The 7,571-nt window shown below is 45.7% G+C and overlaps 1 protein-coding gene across 1 annotated transcript in view; it reads right to left on the bottom strand.

Annotated features, from left to right (window-relative positions):
• Positions 1-7,571, bottom strand: part of LOC115085947 (oocyte zinc finger protein XlCOF6-like) — a 1,095,473-nt gene that overhangs the window by 936,507 nt on the left and 151,395 nt on the right. The gene's annotated exons all lie outside the window — the stretch shown is intronic.

Below are 7,571 nucleotides of genomic sequence, written 5' to 3'. Positions count from 1 at the left end.
CCTCCTCTCTCAGTGCCAGTGCTGCTTCTCGTCTGGCATTGAGAGAGGAGGAGCAGGGCAGCAAGGCCTGGATGGGCAGGAGGGAGATGAGGCCCTCATCTGAGGGAGCATGGAAATAACCTCAGGAATTCTCAACTGGGGAAGGGACCATCTGGTATCACCGCAGGAGAGTGGAGCAATCAGTTTTCCTTTGAAATTCTCTTAAAATCGGAAGCAATCCCCAGTAGGGAGATGCACGGTCACCATCTGCTGGAGACGGAAAATACTGACAGGCTGATGTCACTGAAGGGTATAGATACTGTGATGTCAGTTTGCTCTGTCTCCATCTGCTGATAGAGGTGTATAACCCACTTGTCCTGGATTAATTTATCTGGATCCTAACAAATTATGGATTAACATTAACATCTTATACTTATTCCTTGCTTGAACAAAAAGCCAATGGAGAGACGCCAAAGAGGGCTTGAAATGGTATAAATATTCTGACCAGTAAATACTTGGCAGGAGCCTCCTGTTTTGCCACCCTGTGAATGATTAAATTGTTGCCTCCCTCCAGAGGTAGTGGTGGAAGGGATAGAGTTCATTCAGCATGGTGACCGTAAGCCAGTGGGTTTTCTTATTGAGGAGGAGGAGGAGGGGTAGGGCTGCCGAGGGACACGTGAGCACGCTGGCTCTCAGATCCCTTGCTCCGTGACTTTTGTCACCACAGGGAGGCGCTCCAAGGCGGGATGGGGCTGATTTCCTAGCTGCTGCTCTGAGCGGGACACTCAGGCACAAGCAGGTGCCCAGATCCGTTTCCGCAGGCCCGGAGAGACCAGAGGTGGAGAAGCTTGAGCCCAACCCATTCAGGATTGCCAAACTCCATGATCTGCAACATCTAGAGACAAACCCTTAAAAATATGAGATCTGGTATATAAATCAGGGGTTGCTGGTCCCCCTCCCCCAAATACCAACCAACTTAGCTATTGTATCTTACATAAAAGGACCATACACTGGGCGCCTGTGAAGTCTGCAGCACTCACAGCTTTTGTGGTGGGAGTCAGGACAGCGAGAAGCGAGCCCTGCTTCAGTCATCACTTCCTCTCTGCTCTGCTCGTCTCTAAAGTGGGGTACACCCACTTTAGAGACGAGCACACAGTGAAACCCGGAGCTCACAGACCCCCACACCCCCCCTCCCAATTTCCTTCCACAGAGGAAAAAGAGTTGTGGCTGCTGGGTTAGTCCATTTGGATATGTGGAACTTGTAGGGGTGATTTCCTTTTTAACTGAACTTCCTACATCTGCGAGAAGCTTTCAAGAGTTCATTTTTCTTCATTCGGGCCAGTGAGGAAACAATGCAGTTGCACAGGGTTTAAAAAGGACAGCGTGCTATCTAAGTCTTGGGCTGTCGGCATGTGTTATCACAGCTCGGGAAAGAGGGGATGGGGCGTGGGAGTGGGAATGGAAAGAGAACACCGCAGAGGTGACGAGACAGTTACACTTTGCAGCTGAAAGGGCTTAGATCCCATAATGGGTGAGAGAGCCAAAGTGCGTATTAAGTCCTTTGTGTTTGCTCAACCTAATTTCAAAAGTTTTGGGTTTTTCTGTACTCCTAAAGTTCCCTTTAAGTACCCCAATCATGAGATCATTAAGGGAAGGATCTTCCCTACCGAGCTCTCATTCTGGTATTCTGTCTATAAGGACTGCTTCCTCTTTCACCAGTGTAGCATCCTTCTTTACATTGGATCATGTACACAGTATTTATTGAGAAGCACGAAGGTGAACCTCTTGTTCTGAACGTTTTCCCCATGGGGGTAGCTGAAGGGTCCTGTGATATTTGCTGGTGTAACTTGCATCCTGGGGTCTTGCAGGCTCTTGCGCCATTTCCTTCTGTTCGGAGCTTACTCCTTATATGTTTTTGTTTTCAGGTTAGGTGGGTTTTGGGAGGCTAAAACCGGGAGAGCAGGAATATTTCTTTCAGCAGTTCATGCTCCAGTGCTTGTAGATCTTTTATACCTTTCCTTAGGCTTTCTAGCAAGTGGTACCCGCTCCATGGTTTTCCATTCCTTGAATTGTGGTAGATTTTCCCTTGGTGTTTTGCATGAGAATTTAATTTTCTTGGAGTTGATTTGGGGGATGATGAACAACTGCAAAGTTTATGTCATTGCCTCTGGCATTCTCCCCCCCCCCCCCCTTCCTTTTCATTACTGACAGACTGCCTAAGACTGGACTCTGTTCTTGTTCTTGTTAAACCCAGTGTAGCTGTGCTGTTTCTTCACTGACCTGATGAAGACAGGAAAACGCTTGAAAGCTTATTACAGATGTATTAAGTTAGTCCAATAAAAAGGAAATCACCTACAACTCATTTGTGGGCCTTAAACTCCACACTGTCCCAGAGGGACGCTTTCAGATGATAACATGCAGTGGAGGACCGGCCCATTGCTTCCCTCCGTCCAGCCTCTGTTCTGCGTCCCTCACCGGTTCCCTTGCTATCTTAAATTAACCACCCCCATGTCCGGTCCATTGTCCCCTCTCTGCCTGCTTCTTTCCTGGTCCATCACTCCCCTTCCACCCTCCTTTCCCCCAATCCATCACCTCCTCTTCATCCACCAATCCCCCAACGGAGGATAAAGCGACTCACTCAGCTCCTCATCTACTGAGAGGTCTTGCTATTCCAGGCGTCCCCTTTCTCTTTCCCCTTTTCCTAAATTCTTCTTCTGCTCTCCCTCCCTTCAACCAAACCTCTTCTTTCCCTTTTCCTAAATGCCTCCATTCTGCTGCTCTCCTCCCCTCATCCCCCTTTACTTCTGTTGCACCTCTTCCCCTTTTCCCTCCCCTTCCCTAAATACCTCCTCTTTCCTGATCTTCCTAGCTTTTACCTCTTATTCTTCTGTGCTCCCTCTCCTTCCCTACTCATTGTTGCTCTCTCCTCTTCCTACATAAGAACATAAGAAATTGCCATGCTGGGTCAGACCAAGGGTCCATCAAACCCAGCATCCTGTTTCCAACAGAGGCCAAACCAGGCCACAAGAACCTGGCAATTACCCTCCTTTTCTATTCCCTGCTACACTCCTCTCCCATGCTTCTCTGATACTTTCCCCTTCCTCCCTTTATTTCTCTCATCCTCCCTTTCTGCTGCATTACCTTCTCTCTTCTCTCCCTTCTTCTTCTCCTGCCTTTACTGCTCTCCCTCCTCCTCTTCTGTTTGCTCTCTTCCTTTCCTCTTCTCTCAGCCAAACTTGAGCAATTCCTTCTTCTTCTTCTTCTTCTTATCTCCTGCCTCCCCCTTCTGATTGGTCCTTCTGAGCTGCTGAAGGAGGCAGAAGATAAACAGCAGCCTATTCTGTCTCCTGGTCCCAGCTAGTAGGACAGAAAGGATTTTTGCTATCTAGGCAGTGTTTCCCAGAAGTTGCCACCCTGTGCTAAGGCACAGCTTGAACATCCAGAAGTGCAGGTCCTGTTTAAAATGTTTCTTTCCCCTTCTCTCTTCCAAGGAGTACATTTTGAGTCCCTTAAGTTTCTCCAGTTAAGTATTTCCAAAGAGGCCTTTGCTTTGACAAGAATGAATCACAGTCTTCCAGTAGCATATACTGGGGATGATCTAATATTCTAGTGCTCTTCTTTATACTTAAATCTCCTTCTAGATAAGGCCGTATGCCCTTCTGCTTGAGTTCCTCTATATTGCAGCCTTCAACCAGAGAGCTGTTTTGTTTTGTTTAATATTCCTCTAAGGAAGGTCACCATAGCACATCTGCCCAGGCCAAAAGTCATCCTGAGTCATCAGAGAAGCACTTTACTACTCAGCGTTGTTCCACTAAATGAAGATAACAAAAGCTGTACAACTTCAAATCATCTAGAAATAGTAGAAGTCAGATTATCTGGAGATCATTTGTATCTATGAGAGTTAAGGCTAAATTTGTACCATCCAAAAGATTAAATATACTCCTTAGTGATTAATGAGAGAACAGTGTGAAGTTGCTGGTGTTTTATTAGGGCTCTCTTCTGCCTGAAACTTTTATCACATGCAAAACATGAAAATGGTTTCATATTGGTGTGGATTTTCTGGTCTGTTGTAAGGTTTGCTTTGTGATTGAATCTTTTTCCACATTGAGTACATAAAAATGGTCTCTCATTGGTGTGGATTATCTGATGCATTGTGAGGCCTATCTTCAGTCTGAAATTTTTAGCACATACAGTACATGAAAATCGCCTCTCATCTGTGTGGATTTTCTGGTGTTTTGTGAGACCTACCTTCTACCTGAAACTTTTTTCACAGACAGTACATGACAAGGGTTTCTCACCAGTGTGGATTCTTTGGTGTATTGTCAGGTTTGTTTTCCGATTGAATCTTTCATCACAATGAGGACATGAAAATAATTTCTCACCTGTATGAATTATCTGGTGAGATTTATCTTTAGCTTGAAGCTTTTACCACACTCTGTACATGAAAATGGCCTCCCAAAAGCATGGAGTGTTTGGTGTTTTATGAGGCCTACCTTCTGCCTGAAGCTTTTTTCACATGAATGGTTTTTCACCAGTGTGGATTCTTTGGTGTATTTTAAGATTTGCCTTCCGCTTGAAGTTTTTATCACATATAATACCCAAATATGATTTCTCATCTCTATGACTTACCTGGTGTGTTGTGAGGTTTATCTTTAGCTTGAATCTTTTATCACACTCAGTACATGAAAATGGTCTCTCAGCAGTGTGGATTTTTTCATGATTTCTGAGGCCTGCCTTATGCCTGAAGCTTTTACTACATACAATACATGAAAATAGTCTCTCACCAGTATGGACTTTTTGGTGCATTCGGAGGACTTTTTTCTGAAAAAAAACAAACGTTTATTGCATTCAGTACATGAAAATGGTCTCGCTCCTGTGTGTATTTTCTGATGTGATATTAGCAGACCGTTGCTAAAGAAGCTTTTATCACAGTCAGTACATGGAAATGGTCTTGGAGTAGTGTGGATGTTTTGGTGCCTTTTGAGGTTTGTCTTCTGCCAAAACCTTTTACCACATTTAGAAGAAGAATATGATTGTTCTCCTGTACGAAAGCTACAGCAGGTTGTGAGGTTTTCTGCATTAGTACAACTTTCCTCATAATCTGGAGCTGCACAGGGTTTTCTCTCCTTTCATTTTCTTGTGTTGCATTAAATCTTCCTTCTTACTAAAACCTTTGCCACATTCAAAACCTATAATTGGTCTCTCTTCTCTATATATTTTTTCTTGGGGCACATCTTCTTCCAGCTGACTGATGGTTTTCTCAGAGTGTGTATATATAGACAGGGTCGATCTCCTGTGTGAGACTGCTGATGTAATCGCAGTTATGTGATCCCTAAGGACTATCCCACATACCTCACATAGACATCTTGGTTCTGTTCTCTGGTTTCTCTGCTTTTCCCGTGTGTGTGTGATATTAATGGTACTTTGCTCACACACAGGAGAATTCTTGGCTGCATCTCCTGTTTAATTTATTTGCTTCTTTTCTGAGATGTATTCCTTCCTATAATTTCTTCCCCAGTCAGAACATGAAGTATCATCAACTTGTCTTTCTGATAACATGTTGTTCCCTTCTGGATTGTCAAGGAGCTCCCAGCGATGGGTTTCTGGACCACTGGTTCTAGGATCATCATTTTCTAAACAAAAAATAAATACTGGGTATTATGTTTGCTGTATTTATTATTTATTTAAAATATTTTATAGTCCGCTTATATTGGTCAAAACCATTTAGCAGTGAGTTACAATAATCTAAAGGACTGGTGATAAAAGCATGAATGACGGAAGATGGGTTGTGCTGCTGAAGGTAGATGCCGGATCTGGCGGAGGTGCAACTAATTTGTTGATGCGGGTAATCATCGACAGAGTATTCCATCTCTAGCTGCTCCAATCTCTTGTCACGGCCTTATATTACAGGCTGTGTACCATTCTGGAAGCCTTCTTCTGAATTGCCTCCACTTTATCAATATCCATTAGTATATGTGTTCTGACAGCCCCGTGTGACATCCATTCTATCCTCACTATAACCCCAACACAGCCCCGTGTGACATCCATTCTACCCTCACTATAACCCATTGATACAGCCCCGTGTGACATCCATTCTTCCCTCACTATAACCCCAACACAGCCCCGTGTGACATCCATTCTACCCTCACCATAACCCCTGACACAGCCCCGTGTGACATCCATTCCACCCTCACTATAACCCACTGACACAGCCCCGTGTGACATCCATTCTCCCCTCACTATAACTCCACTGACAAAGCCCCATGTGACATCCATTCTACCCTCACTATAACCCACTGACACAGCCCCGTGTGACATCCATTCTACCCTCACTATAACCCTGACACAGCCCCGTGTGACATCCATTCTACCCTCACTATAACTCCCTGACACAGCCCCGTGTGACATCCATTCTACCCTCACTATAACCCCACTGACACAGCCCGTGTGACATCCATTCTACCTTCAGTATAACCCCGACACAGCCCCGTGTGATATCCATTCTACCGTCACTATAACCCACTGATACAGCCCTGTGTGACATCCATTCTTCCCTCACTATAACCCCGACACAGCCCCGTGTGACATCCATTCTACCCTCACCATAACCCGACACAGCCCCATGTGACATCCATTCCACCCTCACTATAACCCTGACCCAGCCCCGTGTGACATCCATTCTACCCTCACTATAACCCACTGACCCAGCCCCGTGTGACATCCATTCTACCCTCACTATAACCCCACTGACACAGCCCGTGCGACATCCATTCTACCTTCAGTATAACCCCGACACAGCCCCGTGTGACATCCATTCTACCCTCGCTATAACCCCCTGACACAGCCCCGTGTGACATCCATTCTACCCTCACTTTAACCCCCACTGACACAGCCCCATGTGACATCCATTCTACCCTCACTATAACCTACTGACACAGCCCCTTGTGACATCCATTCTATCCTCACTATAAACCTCTGACACAGCCCCGTGTGATATCTATTCTACTCTCACTATAACCCCCTGACACAGCCCCGTGTGATATCCATTCTATGCTCACTATAACCCCGTTGCGTTCGTGCCTATTTCCACCCTCGCTCCGCCCTCTCTACGTTTGTGGCGACTCCCTTCGGCTCAGATGGACAGATGCAGCCGCAGCTTCTCCCCGCCTCTTGGTCCTGGTATCCCCGGGCTGGCTTGAAGCTATGGATCCACCATGTTCCTGATGACGTAAGGGCGCACGCTCCAGACTTTGTACCAGCAAGGGCGTGGACCTCGGGGGTGTCCTCCCATATTGATGTCATCCGTTTTAAATTTAAAAGGTCTTTGTTTGCTAACTACAAGCGAGTTAGCAAGGAACTCCAACGGGACTTGCTTCGGCAGTCCACGCTACTTGCAACAATAAGGATTGGATAAGTTCTTGGAGGAGAAGTCCATTACCTGCTATTAAGTTCACTTAGAGAATGGCCACTGCCATTAGCAATGGTTACATGGAATAGACTTAGTTTTTGGGTACTTGCCAGGTTCTTATGGCCTGGATTGGCCACTGTTGGAAACAGGATGCTGGGCTTGATGGACCCTTGGTCTGACCCAG

This window comes from Rhinatrema bivittatum, chromosome 2, assembly GCF_901001135.1.
Source record: "Rhinatrema bivittatum chromosome 2, aRhiBiv1.1, whole genome shotgun sequence".
Lineage (NCBI taxonomy): Eukaryota > Metazoa > Chordata > Amphibia > Gymnophiona > Rhinatrematidae > Rhinatrema > Rhinatrema bivittatum.
Note: the sequence above shows the minus strand (reverse complement) of the source record. Positions and strands in the feature narration are given on the sequence as shown.